Raw genomic sequence first — 21,399 nt, 5'->3', positions numbered from 1 at the left:
TGGGAGGCAAATTATTTTGGGAGGCAAATTATTTTGGCAAATTATTTTGGGAGGCAAATTATTTTGGCAAATTATTTTGGGAGGCAAATTATTTTGGGAGGCAAATTATTTTGGCAAATTATTTTGGGAGGCAAATTATTTTGGGAGGCAAATTATTTTGGGAGGCAAATTATTTTGGCAAATTATTTTGGGAGGCAAATTATTTTGGCAAATTATTTTGGGAGGCATATTATTTTGGCAAATTATTTTGGGAGGCAAATTATTTTGGGAGGCAAATTATTTTGGCAAATTATTTTGGAAATTTATTTTGGGAGGCATATTATTTTGGTAAATTATTTTGGGAGGCAAATTATTTTGGGAGGCAAATTATTTTGGCAAATTATTTTGGGAGGCAAATTATTTTGGGAGGCAAATTATTTTGGGAGGCAAATTATTTTGGCAAATTATTTTGGAAATTTATTTTGGGAGGCATATTATTTTGGCAAATTATTTTGGGAGGCAAATTATTTTGGGAGGCAAATTATTTTGGGAGGCAAATTATTTTGGGAGGCAAATTATTTTGGGAGGCATATTATTTTGGCAAATTATTTTGGGAGGCAAATTATTTTGGGAGGCAAATTATTTTGGCAAATTATTTTGGGAGGCAAATTATTTTGGCAAATTATTTTGGGAGGCAAATTATTTTGGCAAATTATTTTGGGAGGCAAATTATTTTGGCAAATTATTTTGGAAATTTATTTTGGGAGGCATATTATTTTGGCAAATTATTTTGGGAGGCAAATTATTTTGGCAAATTATTTTGGGAGGCAAATTATTTTGGCAAATTATTTTGGGAGGCAAATTATTTTGGCAAATTATTTTGGGAGGCAAATTATTTTGGCAAATTATTTTGGGAGGCAAATTATTTTGGGAGGCAAATTATTTTGGGAGGCAAATTATTTTGGCAAATTATTTTGGGAGGCAAATTATTTTGGGAGGCAAATTACTTTGGTTGTTGAGAAACAGCTCCTAAAACATTATTTTACACTTTTGGTTGTTGAGAAACAGCTCCTAAAACATTATTTGACACTTTTGGTTGTTGAAAAACAGCTTCTAACCATTATTTGACACTTTGGTTGTTGAGAAACAGCTCCTAAAACATTATTTTACACTTTTGGTTGTTGAGAAACAGCTCCTAAAACATTATTTGACACTTTTGGTTGTTGAAAAACAGCTTCTAACCATTATTTGACACTTTGGTTGTTGAGAAACAGCTCCTAAAACATTATTTTACACTTTTGGTTGTTGAGAAACAGCTCCTAAAACATTATTTGACACTTTTGGTTGTTGAAAAACAGCTTCTAACCATTATTTGACACTTTGGTTGTTGAGAAACAGCTCCTAAAACATTATTTTACACTTTTGGTTGTTGAGAAACAGCTCCTAAAACATTATTTGACACTTTTGGTTGTTGAAAAACAGCTTCTAACCATTATTTGACACTTTGGTTGTTGAGAAACAGCTCCTAAAACATTATTTGACACTTTTGGTTGTTGAGAAACAGCTCCTAAAACATTATTTGACACTTTTGGTTGTTGAAAAACAGCTTCTAACCATTATTTGACACTTTGGTTGTTGAGAAACAGCTCCTAAAACATTATTTTACACTTTTGGTTGTTGAGAAACAGCTCCTAAAACATTATTTGACACTTTTGGTTGTTGAAAAACAGCTTCTAACCATTATTTGACACTTTGGTTGTTGAGAAACAGCTCCTAAAACATTATTTTACACTTTTGGTTGTTGAGAAACAGCTCCTAAAACATTATTTGACACTTTTGGTTGTTGAAAAACAGCTTCTAACCATTATTTGACACTTTGGTTGTTGAGAAACAGCTCCTAAAACATTATTTTACACTTTTGGTTGTTGAGAAACAGCTCCTAAAACATTATTTGACACTTTTGGTTGTTGAAAAACAGCTTCTAACCATTATTTGACACTTTGGTTGTTGAGAAACAGCTCCTAAATTATTTTGGGAGGCAAATTATTTTGGGAGGCAAATTATTTTGGGAGGCAAATTATTTTGGCAAATTATTTTGGGAGGCAAATTATTTTGGCAAATAATTTTGGGAGGCAAATAATTTTGGGAGGCAAATTATTTTGGCAAATTATTTTGGGAGGCAAATTATTTTGGCAAATTATTTTGGTAAATTATTTTGGGAGGCAAATTATTTTGGCAAATTATTTTGGGGGGCAAATTATTTTGGGAGGCAAATTATTTTGGGAGGCAAATTATTTTGGATATTTATTTTGGGAGGCAAATTATTTTGGCAAATTATTTTGGGAGGCAAATTATTTTGGGAGGCAAATTATTTTGGCAAATTATTTTGGGAGGCAAATTATTTTGGGAGGCAAATTATTTTGGCAAATTATTTTGGGAGGCAAATTATTTTGGCAAATTATTTTGGGAGGCAAATTATTTTGGGAGGCAAATTATTTTGGGAGGCAAATTATTTTGGCAAATTATTTTGGGAGGCAAATTATTTTGGGAGGCATATTATTTTGGCAAATTATTTTGGGAGGCAAATTATTTTGGGAGGCAAATTATTTTGGGAGGCAAATTATTTTGGCAAATTATTTTGGAAATTTATTTTGGGAGGCATATTATTTTGGCAAATTATTTTGGGAGGCAAATTATTTTGGGAGGCAAATTATTTTGGCAAATTATTTTGGGAGGCAAATTATTTTGGGAGGCAAATTATTTTGGCAAATTATTTTGGAAATTTATTTTGGGAGGCATATTATTTTGGCAAATTATTTTGGGAGGCAAATTATTTTGGGAGGCATATTATTTTGGCAAATTATTTTGGGAGGCAAATTATTTTGGGAGGCAAATTATTTTGGGAGGCAAATTATTTTGGCAAATTATTTTGGGAGGCAAATTATTTTGGCAAATTATTTTGGGAGGCAAATTATTTTGGCAAATTATTTTGGGAGGCAAATTATTTTGGAAATTTATTTTGGGAGGCATATTATTTTGGCAAATTATTTTGGGAGGCAAATTATTTTGGCAAATTATTTTGGGAGGCAAATTATTTTGGCAAATTATTTTGGGAGGCAAATTATTTTGGCAAATTATTTTGGGAGGCAAATTATTTTGGGAGGCAAATTATTTTGGCAAATTATTTTGGGAGGCAAATTATTTTGGGAGGCAAATTATTTTGGCAAATTATTTTGGGAGGCAAATTATTTTGGGAGGCAAATTACTTTGGTTGTTGAGAAACAGCTCCTAAAACATTATTTTACACTTTTGGTTGTTGAGAAACAGCTCCTAAAACATTATTTGACACTTTTGGTTGTTGAAAAACAGCTTCTAACCATTATTTGACACTTTGGTTGTTGAGAAACAGCTCCTAAAACATTATTTTACACTTTTGGTTGTTGAGAAACAGCTCCTAAAACATTATTTGACACTTTTGGTTGTTGAAAAACAGCTTCTAACCATTATTTGACACTTTGGTTGTTGAGAAACAGCTCCTAAAACATTATTTTACACTTTTGGTTGTTGAGAAACAGCTCCTAAAACATTATTTGACACTTTTGGTTGTTGAAAAACAGCTTCTAACCATTATTTGACACTTTGGTTGTTGAGAAACAGCTCCTAAAACATTATTTTACACTTTTGGTTGTTGAGAAACAGCTCCTAAAACATTATTTGACACTTTTGGTTGTTGAAAAACAGCTTCTAACCATTATTTGACACTTTGGTTGTTGAGAAACAGCTCCTAAAACATTATTTTACACTTTTGGTTGTTGAGAAACAGCTCCTAAAACATTATTTGACACTTTTGGTTGTTGAAAAACAGCTTCTAACCATTATTTGACACTTTGGTTGTTGAGAAACAGCTCCTAAAACATTATTTGACACTTTTGGTTGTTGAGAAACAGCTCCTAAAACATTATTTGACACTTTTGGTTGTTGAAAAACAGCTTCTAACCATTATTTGACACTTTGGTTGTTGAGAAACAGCTCCTAAAACATTATTTTACACTTTTGGTTGTTGAGAAACAGCTCCTAAAACATTATTTGACACTTTTGGTTGTTGAAAAACAGCTTCTAACCATTATTTGACACTTTGGTTGTTGAGAAACAGCTCCTAAAACATTATTTTACACTTTTGGTTGTTGAGAAACAGCTCCTAAAACATTATTTGACACTTTTGGTTGTTGAAAAACAGCTTCTAACCATTATTTGACACTTTGGTTGTTGAGAAACAGCTCCTAAAACATTATTTGACACTTTTGGTTGTTGAGAAACAGCTCCTAAAACATTATTTGACACTTTTGGTTGTTGAAAAACAGCTTCTAACCATTATTTGACACTTTGGTTGTTGAGAAACAGCTCCTAAAACATTATTTTACACTTTTGGTTGTTGAGAAACAGCTCCTAAAACATTATTTGACACTTTTGGTTGTTGAAAAACAGCTTCTAACCATTATTTGACACTTTGGTTGTTGAGAAACAGCTCCTAAAACATTATTTGACACTTTTGGTTGTTGAGAAACAGCTCCTAAAACATTATTTGACACTTTTGGTTGTTGAAAAACAGCTTCTAACCATTATTTGACACTTTGGTTGTTGAGAAACAGCTCCTAAAACATTATTTTACACTTTTGGTTGTTGAGAAACAGCTCCTAAAACATTATTTGACACTTTTGGTTGTTGAAAAACAGCTTCTAACCATTATTTGACACTTTGGTTGTTGAGAAACAGCTCCTAAATTATTTTGGGAGGCAAATTATTTTGGGAGGCAAATTATTTTGGCAAATTATTTTGGGAGGCAAATTATTTTGGCAAATAATTTTGGGAGGCAAATAATTTTGGGAGGCAAATAATTTTGGGAGGCAAATTATTTTGGGAGGCAAATTATTTTGGCAAATTATTTTGGGAGGCAAATTATTTTGGCAAATTATTTTGGGGGGCAAATTATTTTGGGAGGCAAATTATTTTGGGAGGCAAATTATTTTGGATATTTATTTTGGGAGGCAAATTATTTTGGCAAATTATTTTGGGAGGCAAATTATTTTGGGAGGCAAATTATTTTGGCAAATTATTTTGGCAAATTATTTTGGCAAATTATTTTGGAAATTTATTTTGGGAGGCATATTATTTTGGCAAATTATTTTGGGAGGCAAATTATTTTGGGAGGCAAATTATTTTGGCAAATTATTTTGGGAGGCAAATTATTTTGGGAGGCAAATTATTTTGGCAAATTATTTTGGAAATTTATTTTGGGAGGCATATTATTTTGGCAAATTATTTTGGGAGGCAAATTATTTTGGGAGGCAAATTATTTTGGGAGGCAAATTATTTTGGGAGGCATATTATTTTGGCAAATTATTTTGGGAGGCAAATTATTTTGGGAGGCAAATTATTTTGGGAGGCAAATTATTTTGGCAAATTATTTTGGGAGGCAAATTATTTTGGCAAATTATTTTGGGAGGCAAATTATTTTGGCAAATTATTTTGGGAGGCAAATTATTTTGGAAATTTATTTTGGGAGGCATATTATTTTGGCAAATTATTTTGGGAGGCAAATTATTTTGGCAAATTATTTTGGGAGGCAAATTATTTTGGCAAATTATTTTGGGAGGCAAATTATTTTGGCAAATTATTTTGAGAGGCAAATTATTTTGGGAGGCAAATTATTTTGGCAAATTATTTTGGGAGGCAAATTATTTTGGGAGGCAAATTATTTTGGGAGGCAAATTATTTTGGCAAATTATTTTGGGAGGCAAATTATTTTGGGAGGCAAATTACTTTGGTTGTTGAGAAACAGCTCCTAAAACATTATTTTACACTTTTGGTTGTTGAGAAACAGCTCCTAAAACATTATTTGACACTTTTGGTTGTTGAAAAACAGCTTCTAACCATTATTTGACACTTTGGTTGTTGAGAAACAGCTCCTAAAACATTATTTTACACTTTTGGTTGTTGAGAAACAGCTCCTAAAACATTATTTGACACTTTTGGTTGTTGAAAAACAGCTTCTAACCATTATTTGACACTTTGGTTGTTGAGAAACAGCTCCTAAAACATTATTTTACACTTTTGGTTGTTGAGAAACAGCTCCTAAAACATTATTTGACACTTTTGGTTGTTGAAAAACAGCTTCTAACCATTATTTGACACTTTGGTTGTTGAGAAACAGCTCCTAAAACATTATTTTACACTTTTGGTTGTTGAGAAACAGCTCCTAAAACATTATTTGACACTTTTGGTTGTTGAAAAACAGCTTCTAACCATTATTTGACACTTTGGTTGTTGAGAAACAGCTCCTAAAACATTATTTTACACTTTTGGTTGTTGAGAAACAGCTCCTAAAACATTATTTGACACTTTTGGTTGTTGAAAAACAGCTTCTAACCATTATTTGACACTTTGGTTGTTGAGAAACAGCTCCTAAAACATTATTTTACACTTTTGGTTGTTGAGAAACAGCTCCTAAAACATTATTTGACACTTTTGGTTGTTGAAAAACAGCTTCTAACCATTATTTGACACTTTGGTTGTTGAGAAACAGCTCCTAAAACATTATTTGACACTTTTGGTTGTTGAGAAACAGCTCCTAAAACATTATTTGACACTTTTGGTTGTTGAAAAACAGCTTCTAACCATTATTTGACACTTTGGTTGTTGAGAAACAGCTCCTAAAACATTATTTTACACTTTTGGTTGTTGAGAAACAGCTCCTAAAACATTATTTGACACTTTTGGTTGTTGAAAAACAGCTTCTAACCATTATTTGACACTTTGGTTGTTGAGAAACAGCTCCTAAAACATTATTTTACACTTTTGGTTGTTGAGAAACAGCTCCTAAAACATTATTTGACACTTTTGGTTGTTGAAAAACAGCTTCTAACCATTATTTGACACTTTGGTTGTTGAGAAACAGCTCCTAAAACATTATTTGACACTTTTGGTTGTTGAGAAACAGCTCCTAAAACATTATTTGACACTTTTGGTTGTTGAAAAACAGCTTCTAACCATTATTTGACACTTTGGTTGTTGAGAAACAGCTCCTAAAACATTATTTTACACTTTTGGTTGTTGAGAAACAGCTCCTAAAACATTATTTGACACTTTTGGTTGTTGAAAAACAGCTTCTAACCATTATTTGACACTTTGGTTGTTGAGAAACAGCTCCTAAAACATTATTTGACACTTTTGGTTGTTGAGAAACAGCTCCTAAAACATTATTTGACACTTTTGGTTGTTGAAAAACAGCTTCTAACCATTATTTGACACTTTGGTTGTTGAGAAACAGCTCCTAAAACATTATTTTACACTTTTGGTTGTTGAGAAACAGCTCCTAAAACATTATTTGACACTTTTGGTTGTTGAAAAACAGCTTCTAACCATTATTTGACACTTTGGTTGTTGAGAAACAGCTCCTAAATTATTTTGGGAGGCAAATTATTTTGGGAGGCAAATTATTTTGGGAGGCAAATTATTTTGGGAGGCAAATTATTTTGGCAAATTATTTTGGGAGGCAAATTATTTTGGCAAATAATTTTGGGAGGCAAATAATTTTGGGAGGCAAATTATTTTGGGAGGCAAATTATTTTGGCAAATTATTTTGGGAGGCAAATTATTTTGGGAGGCAAATTATTTTGGATATTTATTTTGGGAGGCAAATTATTTTGGCAAATTATTTTGGGAGGCAAATTATTTTGGGAGGCAAATTATTTTGGCAAATTATTTTGGGAGGCAAATTATTTTGGCAAATTATTTTGGGAGGCAAATTATTTTGGGAGGCAAATTATTTTGGCAAATTATTTTGGGAGGCAAATTATTTTGGGAGGCAAATTATTTTGGGAGGCAAATTATTTTGGCAAATTATTTTGGGAGGCAAATTATTTTGGCAAATTATTTTGGGAGGCATATTATTTTGGCAAATTATTTTGGGAGGCAAATTATTTTGGGAGGCAAATTATTTTGGCAAATTATTTTGGAAATTTATTTTGGGAGGCAAATTATTTTGGGAGGCAAATTATTTTGGCAAATTATTTTGGAAATTTATTTTGGGAGGCAAATTATTTTGGGAGGCAAATTATTTTGGGAGGCAAATTATTTTGGCAAATTATTTTGGGAGGCAAATTATTTTGGGAGGCAAATTATTTTGGGAGGCAAATTATTTTGGCAAATTATTTTGGAAATTTATTTTGGGAGGCATATTATTTTGGCAAATTATTTTGGGAGGCAAATTATTTTGGGAGGCAAATTATTTTGGGAGGCAAATTATTTTGGGAGGCATATTATTTTGGCAAATTATTTTGGGAGGCAAATTATTTTGGCAAATTATTTTGGGAGGCAAATTATTTTGGCAAATTATTTTGGGAGGCAAATTATTTTGGCAAATTATTTTGGGAGGCAAATTATTTTGGCAAATTATTTTGGGAGGCAAATTATTTTGGCAAATTATTTTGGGAGGCAAATTATTTTGGGAGGCAAATTATTTTGGCAGGCAAATTATTTTGGCAAATTATTTTGGGAGGCAAATTATTTTGGGAGGCAAATTATTTTGGCAAATTATTTTGGGAGGCAAATTATTTTGGCAAATTATTTTGGGAGGCAAATTATTTTGGCAAATTATTTTGGGAGGCAAATTATTTTGGGAGGCAAATTATTTTGGGAGGCAAATTATTTTGGCAAATTATTTTGGGAGGCAAATTATTTTGGCAAATTATTTTGGGAGGCAAATTATTTTGGCAAATTATTTTGGGAGGCAAATTTTTTTGGGAGGCAAATTATTTTGGGAGGCAAATTATTTTGGCAAATTATTTTGGGAGGCAAATTATTTTGGCAAATTATTTTGGGAGGCAAATTATTTTGGGAGGCAAATTATTTTGGCAAATTATTTTGGGAGGCAAATTATTTTGGGAGGCAAATTATTTTGGCAAATTGTTTTGGGAGGCAAATTATTTTGGGAGGCAAATTATTTTGGCAAATTATTTTGGGAGGCAAATTATTTTGGCAAATTATTTTGGGAGGAAAATTATTTTGGCAAATTATTTTGGGAGGCAAATTATTTTGGCAGGCAAATTATATTGGCAAATTATTTTGGGAGGCAAATTATTTTGGGAGGCAAATTATTTTGGGAGGCAAATTATTTTGGGAGGCAAATTATTTTGGGAGGCAAATTACTTTGGTTGTTGAGAAACAGCTCCTAAAACATTATTTTACACTTTTGGTTGTTGAGAAACAGCTCCTAAAACATTATTTGACACTTTTGGTTGTTGAAAAACAGCTTCTAACCATTATTTGACACTTTTGGTTGTTGAAAAACAGCTTCTAACCATTATTTGACACTTTGGTTGTTGAGAAACAGCTCCTAAAACATTATTTTACACTTTTGGTTGTTGAGAAACAGCTCCTAAAACATTATTTTACACTTTTGGTTGTTGAGAAACAGCTCCTAAAACATTATTTGACACTTTTGGTTGTTGAAAAACAGCTTCTAACGATTATTTGACACTTTTGGTTGTTGAGAAACAGCTCCTAAAACATTATTTTACACTTTTGGTTGTTGAGAAACAGCTCCTAAAACATTATTTGACACTTTTGGTTGTTGAAAAACAGCTTCTAACCATTATTTGACACTTTTGGTTGTTGAAAAACAGCTTCTAACCATTATTTGACACTTTGGTTGTTGAGAAACAGCTCCTAAAACATTATTTTACACTTTTGGTTGTTGAGAAACAGCTCCTAAAACATTATTTGACACTTTTGGTTGTTGAAAAACAGCTTCTAACCATTATTTGACACTTTGGTTGTTGAGAAACAGCTCCTAAAACATTATTTTACACTTTTGGTTGTTGAGAAACAGCTCCTAAAACATTATTTGACACTTTTGGTTGTTGAAAAACAGCTTCTAACCATTATTTGACACTTTGGTTGTTGAGAAACAGCTCCTAAAACATTATTTGACACTTTTGGTTGTTGAGAAACAGCTCCTAAAACATTATTTGACACTTTTGGTTGTTGAAAAACAGCTTCTAACCATTATTTGACACTTTGGTTGTTGAGAAACGGCTCCCAAAACATTATTTGACACTTTTGGTTGTTGAGAAACAGCTCATAAAACATTATTTGACACTTTTGGTTGTTGAAAAACAGCTTCTAACCATTATTTGACACTTTGGTTGTTGAGAAACAGCTCCTAAAACATTATTTTACACTTTTGGTTGTTGAGAAACAGCTCCTAAAACATTATTTGACACTTTTGGTTGTTGAAAAACAGCTTCTAACCATTATTTGACACTTTGGTTGTTGAGAAACAGCTCCTAAAACATTATTTTACACTTTTGGTTGTTGAGAAACAGCTCCTAAAACATTATTTGACACTTTTGGTTGTTGAAAAACAGCTTCTAACCATTATTTGTCACTTTGGTTGTTGAGAAACAGCTCCTAAAACATTATTTTACACTTTTGGTTGTTGAGAAACAGCTCCTAAAACATTATTTGACACTTTTGGTTGTTGAAAAACAGCTTCTAACCATTATTTGACACTTTGGTTGTTGAGAAACAGCTCCTAAAACATTATTTTACACTTTTGGTTGTTGAGAAACAGCTCCTAAAACATTATTTGACACTTTTGGTTGTTGAAAAACAGCTTCTAACCATTATTTGACACTTTGGTTGTTGAGAAACAGCTCCTAAAACATTATTTTACACTTTTGGTTGTTGAGAAACAGCTCCTAAAACATTATTTGACACTTTTGGTTGTTGAAAAACAGCTTCTAACCATTATTTGACACTTTGGTTGTTGAGAAACAGCTCCTAAAACATTATTTGACACTTTTGGTTGTTGAGAAATAGCTCATAAAACATTATTTGACACTTTTGGTTGTTGAAAAACAGCTTCTAACCATTATTTGACACTTTTGGTTGTTGAAAAACAGCTTCTAACCATTATTTGACACTTTGGTTGTTGAGAAACAGCTCCTAAAACATTATTTGACACTTTTGGTTGTTGAGAAATAGCTCATAAAACATTATTTGACACTTTTGGTTGTTGAAAAACAGCTTCTAACCATTATTTGACACTTTGGTTGTTGAGAAACAGCTCCTAAATTATTTTGGGAGGCAAATTATTTTGGCAAATTATTTTGGGAGGCAAATTATTTTGGGAGGCAAATTATTTTGGGAGGCAAATTATTTTGGGAGGCAAATTATTTTGGGAGGCAAATTATTTTGGCAAATTATTTTGGGAGGCAAATTATTTTGGGAGGCAAATTATTTTGGCAAATTATTGTGGGAGGCAAATTATTTTGGGAGGCAAATTATTGTGGGAGGCAAATTATTTTGGGAGGCAAATTATTGTGGGAGGCAAATTATTTTGGGAGGCAAATTATTTTGGCAAATTATTTTGGGAGGCAAATTATTTTGGGAGGCAAATTATTTTGGCAAATTATTTTGGGAGGCAAATTATTTTGGCAAATTATTTTGGCAAATTATTTTGGGAGGCAAATTATTTTGGGAGGCAAATTTTTTTGGGAGGCAAATTATTTTGGCAAATTATTTTGGGAGGCAAATTATTTTGGCAAATTATTTTGGGAGGCAAATTATTTTGGGAGGCAAATTATTTTGGGAGGCAAATTATTTTGGGAGGCAAATTATTTTGGGAGGCAAATTATTTTGGCAAATTATTTTGGGAGGCAAATTATTTTGGGAGGCAAATTATTTTGGCAAATTGTTTTGGGAGGCAAATTATTTTGGCAAATTATTTTGGGAGGCAAATTATTTTGCCAAATTATTTTGGGAGGCAAATTATTTTGGCAAATTATTTTGGGAGGCAAATTATTTTGGCAAATTATTTTGGCAAATTATTTTGGGAGGCAAATTATTTTGGGAGGCAAATTATTTTGGCAAATTATTTTGGGAGGCAAATTATTTTGGGAGGCAAATTATTTTGGCAAATTATTTTGGGAGGCAAATTATTTTGGCAAATTATTTTGGGAGGCAAATTATTTTGGCAAATTATTTTGGGAGGCAAATTATTTTGGGAGGCAAATTATTTTGGGAGGCAAATTATTTTGGGAGGCAAATTATTTTGGGAGGCAAATTATTTTGGGAGGCAAATTATTTTGGGAGGCAAATTATTTTGGGAGGCAAATTATTTTGGCAAATTATTTTGGGAGGCAAATTATTTTGGGAGGCAAATTATTTTGGCAAATTGTTTTGGGAGGCAAATTATTTTGGCAAATTGTTTTGGGAGGCAAATTATTTTGGGAGGCAAATTATTTTGGGAGGCAAATTATTTTGGCAAATTATTTTGGGAGGCAAATTATTTTGGGAGGCAAATTATTTTGGGAGGCAAATTATTTTGGCAAATTATTTTGGGAGGCAAATTATTTTGGCAAATTATTTTGGGAGGCAAATTATTTTGGGAGGCAAATTATTTTGGCAAATTATTTTGGCAAATTATTTTGGGAGGCAAATTATTTTGGCAAATTATTTTGGGAGGCAAATTATTTTGGGAGGCAAATTATTTTGGGAGGCAAATTATTTTGGGAGGCAAATTATTTTGGGAGGCAAATTATTTTGGGAGGCAAATTACTTTGGTTGTTGAGAAACAGCTCCTAAAACATTATTTTACACTTTTGGTTGTTGAGAAACAGCTCCTAAAACATTATTTGACACTTTTGGTTGTTGAAAAACAGCTTCTAACCATTATTTGACACTTTGGTTGTTGAGAAACAGCTCCTAAAACATTATTTTACACTTTTGGTTGTTGAGAAACAGCTCCTAAAACATTATTTGACACTTTTGGTTGTTGAAAAACAGCTTCTAACCATTATTTGACACTTTGGTTGTTGAGAAACAGCTCCTAAAACATTATTTTACACTTTTGGTTGTTGAGAAACAGCTCCTAAAACATTATTTGACACTTTTGGTTGTTGAAAAACAGCTTCTAACCATTATTTGACACTTTGGTTGTTGAGAAACAGCTCCTAAAACATTATTTTACACTTTTGGTTGTTGAGAAACAGCTCCTAAAACATTATTTGACACTTTTGGTTGTTGAGAAACAGCTCCTAAAACATTATTTGACACTTTTGGTTGTTGAAAAACAGCTTCTAACCATTATTTGACACTTTGGTTGTTGAGAAACAGCTCCTAAAACATTATTTTACACTTTTGGTTGTTGAGAAACAGCTCCTAAAACATTATTTGACACTTTTGGTTGTTGAAAAACAGCTTCTAACCATTATTTGACACTTTGGTTGTTGAGAAACAGCTCCTAAAACATTATTTGACACTTTTGGTTGTTGAGAAACAGCTCCTAAAACATTATTTGACACTTTTGGTTGTTGAAAAACAGCTTCTAACCATTATTTGACACTTTGGTTGTTGAGAAACAGCTCCTAAAACATTATTTTACACTTTTGGTTGTTGAGAAACAGCTCCTAAAACATTATTTGACACTTTTGGTTGTTGAAAAACAGCTTCTAACCATTATTTGACACTTTGGTTGTTGAGAAACAGCTCCTAAATTATTTTGGGAGGCAAATTATTTTGGGAGGCAAATTATTTTGGGAGGCAAATTATTTTGGGAGGCAAATTATTTTGGGAGGCAAATTATTTTGGCAAATTATTTTGGGAGGCAAATTATTTTGGCAAATAATTTTGGGAGGCAAATAATTTTGGGAGGCAAATTATTTTGGGAGGCAAATTATTTTGGCAAATTATTTTGGTAAATTATTTTGGGAAGCAAATTATTTTGGCAAATTATTTTGGGAGGCAAATTATTTTGGGAGGCAAATTATTTTGGGAGGCAAATTATTTTGGATATTTATTTTGGGAGGCAAATTATTTTGGCAAATTATTTTGGGAGGCAAATTATTTTGGCAAATTATTTTGGGAGGCAAATTATTTTGGCAAATTATTTTGGGAGGCAAATTATTTTGGGAGGCAAATTATTTTGGCAAATTATTTTGGGAGGCAAATTATTTTGGGAGGCAAATTATTTTGGGAGGCAAATTATTTTGGCAAATTATTTTGGGAGGCAAATTATTTTGGCAAATTATTTTGGGAGGCATATTATTTTGGCAAATTATTTTGGGAGGCAAATTATTTTGGGAGGCAAATTATTTTGGGAGGCAAATTATTTTGGCAAATTATTTTGGAAATTTATTTTGGGAGGCATATTATTTTGGTAAATTATTTTGGGAGGCAAATTATTTTGGGAGGCAAATTATTTTGGCAAATTATTTTGGGAGGCAAATTATTTTGGGAGGCAAATTATTTTGGGAGGCAAATTATTTTGGGAGGCAAATTATTTTGGCAAATTATTTTGGAAATTTATTTTGGGAGGCATATTATTTTGGCAAATTATTTTGGGAGGCAAATTATTTTGGGAGGCAAATTATTTTGGGAGGCAAATTATTTTGGGAGGCATATTATTTTGGCAAATTATTTTGGGAGGCAAATTATTTTGGGAGGCAAATTATTTTGGCAAATTATTTTGGGAGGCAAATTATTTTGGCAAATTATTTTGGGAGGCAAATTATTTTGGCAAATTATTTTGGGAGGCAAATTATTTTGGCAAATTATTTTGGGAGGCAAATTATTTTGGCAAATTATTTTGGAAATTTATTTTGGGAGGCATATTATTTTGGCAAATTATTTTGGGAGGCAAATTATTTTGGCAAATTATTTTGGGAGGCAAATTATTTTGGCAAATTATTTTGGGAGGCAAATTATTTTGGCAAATTATTTTGGGAGGCAAATTATTTTGGCAAATTATTTTGGGAGGCAAATTATTTTGGGAGGCAAATTATTTTGGGAGGCAAATTATTTTGGGAGGCAAATTACTTTGGTTGTTGAGAAACAGCTCCTAAAACATTATTTTACACTTTTGGTTGTTGAGAAACAGCTCCTAAAACATTATTTGACACTTTTGGTTGTTGAAAAACAGCTTCTAACCATTATTTGACACTTTGGTTGTTGAGAAACAGCTCCTAAAAAATTATTTTACACTTTTGGTTGTTGAGAAACAGCTCCTAAAACATTATTTGACACTTTTGGTTGTTGAAAAACAGCTTCTAACCATTATTTGACACTTTGGTTGTTGAGAAACAGCTCCTAAAACATTATTTTACACTTTTGGTTGTTGAGAAACAGCTCCTAAAACATTATTTGACACTTTTGGTTGTTGAAAAACAGCTTCTAACCATTATTTGACACTTTGGTTGTTGAGAAACAGCTCCTAAAACATTATTTTACACTTTTGGTTGTTGAGAAACAGCTCCTAAAACATTATTTGACACTTTTGGTTGTTGAAAAACAGCTTCTAACCATTATTTGACACTTTGGTTGTTGAGAAACAGCTCCTAAAACATTATTTGACACTTTTGGTTGTTGAGAAACAGCTCCTAAAACATTATTTGACACTTTTGGTTGTTGAAAAACAGCTTCTAACCATTATTTGACACTTTGGTTGTTGAGAAACAGCTCCTAAAACATTATTTTACACTTTTGGTTGTTGAGAAACAGCTCCTAAAACATTATTTGACACTTTTGGTTGTTGAAAAACAGCTTCTAACCATTATTTGACACTTTGGTTGTTGAGAAACAGCTCCTAAAACATTATTTGACACTTTTGGTTGTTGAGAAACAGCTCCTAAAACATTATTTGACACTTTTGGTTGTTGAAAAACAGCTTCTAACCATTATTTGACACTTTGGTTGTTGAGAAACAGCTCCTAAAACATTATTTGACACTTTTGGTTGTTGAGAAACAGCTCCTAAAACATTATTTGACACTTTTGGTTGTTGAAAAACAGCTTCTAACCATTATTTGACACTTTGGTTGTTGAGAAACAGCTCCTAAAACATTATTTTACACTTTTGGTTGTTGAGAAACAGCTCCTAAAACATTATTTGACACTTTTGGTTGTTGAAAAACAGCTTCTAACCATTATTTGACACTTTGGTTGTTGAGAAACAGCTCCTAAATTATTTTGGGAGGCAAATTATTTTGGGAGGCAAATTATTTTGGGAGGCAAATTATTTTGGGAGGCAAATTATTTTGGGAGGCAAATTATTTTGGCAAATAATTTTGGGAGGCAAATAATTTTGGGAGGCAAATTATTTTGGCAAATTATTTTGGGAGGCAAATTATTTTGGCAAATTATTTTGGTAAATTATTTTGGGAGGCAAATTATTTTGGCAAATTATTTTGGGGGGCAAATTATTTTGGGAGGCAAATTATTTTGGGAGGCAAATTATTTTGGATATTTATTTTGGGAGGCAAATTATTTTGGCAAATTATTTTGGGAGGCAAATTATTTTGGGAGGCAAATTATTTTGGCAAATTATTTTGGGAGGCAAATTATTTTGGCAAATTATTTTGGGAGGCAAATTATTTTGGGAGGCAAATTATTTTGGCAAATTATTTTGGGAGGCAAATTATTTTGGGAGGCAAATTATTTTGGCAAATTATTTTGGGAGGCAAATTATTTTGGCAAATTATTTTGGGAGGCATATTATTTTTGCAAATTATTTTGGGAGGCAAATTATTTTGGGAGGCAAATTATTTTGGCAAATTATTTTGGAAATTTATTTTGGGAGGCATATTATTTTGGTAAATTATTTTGGGAGGCAAATTATTTTGGGAGGCAAATTATTTTGGGAGGCAAATTATTTTGGGAGGCAAATTATTTTGGGAGGCAAATTATTTTGGGAGGCAAATTATTTTGGCAAATTATTTTGGAAATTTATTTTGGGAGGCATATTATTTTGGCAAATTATTTTGGGAGGCAAATTATTTTGGGAGGCAAATTATTTTGGGAGGCAAATTATTTTGGGAGGCAAATTATTTTGGGAGGCATATTATTTTGGCAAATTATTTTGGGAGGCAAATTATTTTGGCAAATTATTTTGGGAGGCAAATTATTTTGGCAAATTATTTTGGGAGGCAAATTATTTTGGCAAATTATTTTGGGAGGCAAATTATTTTGGCAAATTATTTTGGAAATTTATTTTGGGAGGCATATTATTTTGGCAAATTATTTTGGGAGGCAAATTATTTTGGCAAATTATTTTGGGAGGCAAATTATTTTGGCAAATTATTTTGGGAGGCAAATTATTTTGGCAAATTATTTTGGGAGGCAAATTATTTTGGGAGGCAAATTATTTTGGCAAATTATTTTGGGAGGCAAATTATTTTGGGAGGCAAATTATTTTGGGAGGCAAATTATTTTGGCAAATTATTTTGGGAGGCAAATTATTTTGGGAGGCAAATTACTTTGGTTGTTGAGAAACAGCTCCTAAAACATTATTTTACACTTTTGGTTGTTGAGAAACAGCTCCTAAAACATTATTTGACACTTTTGGTTGTTGAAAAACAGCTTCTAACCATTATTTGACACTTTGGTTGTTGAGAAACAGCTCCTAAAACATTATTTTACACTTTTGGTTGTTGAGAAACAGCTCCTAAAACATTATTTGACACTTTTGGTTGTTGAAAAACAGCTTCTAACCATTATTTGACACTTTGGTTGTTGAGAAACAGCTCCTAAAACATTATTTTACACTTTTGGTTGTTGAGAAACAGCTCCTAAAACATTATTTGACACTTTTGGTTGTTGAAAAACAGCTTCTAACCATTATTTGACACTTTGGTTGTTGAGAAACAGCTCCTAAAACATTATTTTACACTTTTGGTTGTTGAGAAACAGCTCCTAAAACATTATTTGACACTTTTGGTTGTTGAAAAACAGCTTCTAACCATTATTTGACACTTTGGTTGTTGAGAAACAGCTCCTAAAACATTATTTGACACTTTTGGTTGTTGAGAAACAGCTCCTAAAACATTATTTGACACTTTTGGTTGTTGAAAAACAGCTTCTAACCATTATTTGACACTTTGGTTGTTGAGAAACAGCTCCTAAAACATTATTTTACACTTTTGGTTGTTGAGAAACAGCTCCTAAAACATTATTTGACACTTTTGGTTGTTGAAAAACAGCTTCTAACCATTATTTGACACTTTGGTTGTTGAGAAACAGCTCCTAAAACATTGACACTTTTGGTTGTTGAGAAACAGCTCCTAAAACATTATTTGACACTTTTGGTTGTTGAAAAACAGCTTCTAACCATTATTTGACACTTTGGTTGTTGAGAAACAGCTCCTAAAACATTATTTGACACTTTTGGTTGTTGAGAAACAGCTCCTAAAACATTATTTGACACTTTTGGTTGTTGAAAAACAGCTTCTAACCATTATTTGACACTTTGGTTGTTGAGAAACAGCTCCTAAAACATTATTTTACACTTTTGGTTGTTGAGAAACAGCTCCTAAAACATTATTTGACACTTTTGGTTGTTGAAAAACAGCTTCTAACCATTATTTGACACTTTGGTTGTTGAGAAACAGCTCCTAAATTATTTTGGGAGGCAAATTATTTTGGGAGGCAAATTATTTTGGGAGGCAAATTATTTTGGGAGGCAAATTATTTTGGCAAATAATTTTGGGAGGCAAATAATTTTGGGAGGCAAATTATTTTGGCAAATTATTTTGGGAGGCAAATTATTTTGGCAAATTATTTTGGTAAATTATTTTGGGAGGCAAATTATTTTGGCAAATTATTTTGGGGGGCAAATTATTTTGGGAGGCAAATTATTTTGGGAGGCAAATTATTTTGGATATTTATTTTGGGAGGCAAATTATTTTGGCAAATTATTTTGGGAGGCAAATTATTTTGGGAGGCAAATTATTTTGGCAAATTATTTTGGGAGGCAAATTATTTTGGCAAATTATTTTGGGAGGCAAATTATTTTGGGAGGCAAATTATTTTGGGAGGCAAATTATTTTGGCAAATTATTTTGGGAGGCAAATTATTTTGGCAAATTATTTTGGGAGGCATATTATTTTTGCAAATTATTTTGGGAGGCAAATTATTTTGGGAGGCAAATTATTTTGGCAAATTATTTTGGAAATTTATTTTGGGAGGCATATTATTTTGGTAAATTATTTTGGGAGGCAAATTATTTTGGGAGGCAAATTATTTTGGCAAATTATTTTGGGAGGCAAATTATTTTGGGAGGCAAATTATTTTGGGAGGCAAATTATTTTGGGAGGCAAATTATTTTGGCAAATTATTTTGGAAATTTATTTTGGGAGGCATATTATTTTGGCAAATTATTTTGGGAGGCAAATTATTTTGGGAGGCAAATTATTTTGGGAGGCAAATTATTTTGGGAGGCAAATTATTTTGGGAGGCAAATTATTTTGGGAGGCATATTTTGGCAAATTATTTTGGGAGGCAAATTATTTTGGCAAATTATTTTGGGAGGCAAATTATTTTGGCAAATTATTTTGGGAGGCAAATTATTTTGGCAAATTATTTTGGGAGGCAAATTATTTTGGCAAATTATTTTGGAAATTTATTTTGGGAGGCATATTATTTTGGCAAATTATTTTGGGAGGCAAATTATTTTGGCAAATTATTTTGGGAGGCAAATTATTTTGGCAAATTATTTTGGGAGGCAAATTATTTTGGCAAATTATTTTGGGAGGCAAATTATTTTGGGAGGCAAATTATTTTGGCAAATTATTTTGGGAGGCAAATTATTTTGGGAGGCAAATTATTTTGGGAGGCAAATTATTTTGGCAAATTATTTTGGGAGGCAAATTATTTTGGGAGGCAAATTACTTTGGTTGTTGAGAAACAGCTCCTAAAACATTATTTTACACTTTTGGTTGTTGAGAAACAGCTCCTAAAACATTATTTGACACTTTTGGTTGTTGAAAAACAGCTTCTAACCATTATTTGACACTTTGGTTGTTGAGAAACAGCTCCTAAAACATTATTTTACACTTTTGGTTGTTGAGAAACAGCTCCTAAAACATTATTTGACACTTTTGGTTGTTGAAAAACAGCTTCTAACCATTATTTGACACTTTGGTTGTTGAGAAACAGCTCCTAAAACATTATTTTACACTTTTGGTTGTTGAGAAACAGCTCCTAAAACATTATTTGACACTTTTGGTTGTTGAAAAACAGCTTCTAACCATTATTTGACACTTTGGTTGTTGAGAAACAGCTCCTAAAACATTATTTTACACTTTTGGTTGTTGAGAAACAGCTCCTAAAACATTATTTGACACTTTTGGTTGTTGAAAAACAGCTTCTAACCATTATTTGACACTTTGGTTGTTGAGAAACAGCTCCTAAAACATTATTTGACACTTTTGGTTGTTGAGAAACAGCTCCTAAAACATTATTTGACACTTTTGGTTGTTGAAAAACAGCTTCTAACCATTATTTGACACTTTGGTTGTTGAGAAACAGCTCCTAAAACATTATTTTACACTTTTGGTTGTTGAGAAACAGCTCCTAAAACATTATTTGACACTTTTGGTTGTTGAAAAACAGCTTCTAACCATTATTTGACACTTTGGTTGTTGAGAAACAGCTCCTAAAACATTATTTGACACTTTTGGTTGTTGAGAAACAGCTCCTAAAACATTATTTGACACTTTTGGTTGTTGAAAAACAGCTTCTAACCATTATTTGACACTTTGGTTGTTGAGAAACAGCTCCTAAAACATTATTTTACACTTTTGGTTGTTGAGAAACAGCTCCTAAAACATTATTTGACACTTTTGGTTGTTGAAAAACAGCTTCTAACCATTATTTGACACTTTGGTTGTTGAGAAACAGCTCCTAAAACATTATTTTACACTTTTGGTTGTTGAGAAACAGCTCCTAAAACATTATTTGACACTTTTGGTTGTTGAAAAACAGCTTCTAACCATTATTTGACACTTTGGTTGTTGAGAAACAGCTCCTAAAACATTATTTGACACTTTTGGTTGTTGAGAAACAGCTCCTAAAACATTATTTGACACTTTTGGTTGTTGAAAAACAGCTTCTAACCATTATTTGACACTTTGGTTGTTGAGAAACAGCTCCTAAAACATTATTTTACACTTTTGGTTGTTGAGAAACAGCTCCTAAAACATTATTTGACACTTTTGGTTGTTGAAAAACAGCTTCTAACCATTATTTGACACTTTGGTTGTTGAGAAACAGCTCCTAAAACATTATTTGACACTTTTGGTTGTTGAGAAACAGCTCCTAAAACATTATTTGACACTTTTGGTTGTTGAAAAACAGCTTCTAACCATTATTTGACACTTTGGTTGTTGAGAAACAGCTCCTAAAACATTATTTTACACTTTTGGTTGTTGAGAAACAGCTCCTAAAACATTATTTGACACTTTTGGTTGTTGAAAAACAGCTTCTAACCATTATTTGACACTTTGGTTGTTGAGAAACAGCTCCTAAAACATTATTTTACACTTTTGGTTGTTGAGAAACAGCTCCTAAAACATTATTTGACACT

At 31.9% G+C, this 21,399-nt stretch overlaps 1 protein-coding gene across 1 annotated transcript in view; it reads right to left on the bottom strand.

The window, feature by feature from the left end:
- The window catches only part of LOC308312346 (plexin-C1-like), a gene marked incomplete at its 5' end in the record, with an annotated part of 201,110 nt that overhangs the window by 146,004 nt on the left and 33,707 nt on the right, over window positions 1–21,399 (bottom strand). The window lies entirely within an intron of this gene.

Source organism: Protomyctophum bolini (assembly GCF_963924005.1).
Source record: "Protomyctophum bolini genome assembly, chromosome: 3".
NCBI classification, from domain to species: Eukaryota; Metazoa; Chordata; class Actinopteri; order Myctophiformes; family Myctophidae; genus Protomyctophum; species Protomyctophum bolini.
The sequence above is the reverse complement of the archived record's forward strand: the minus strand, read 5'-3'. Positions and strand labels throughout refer to the sequence as shown.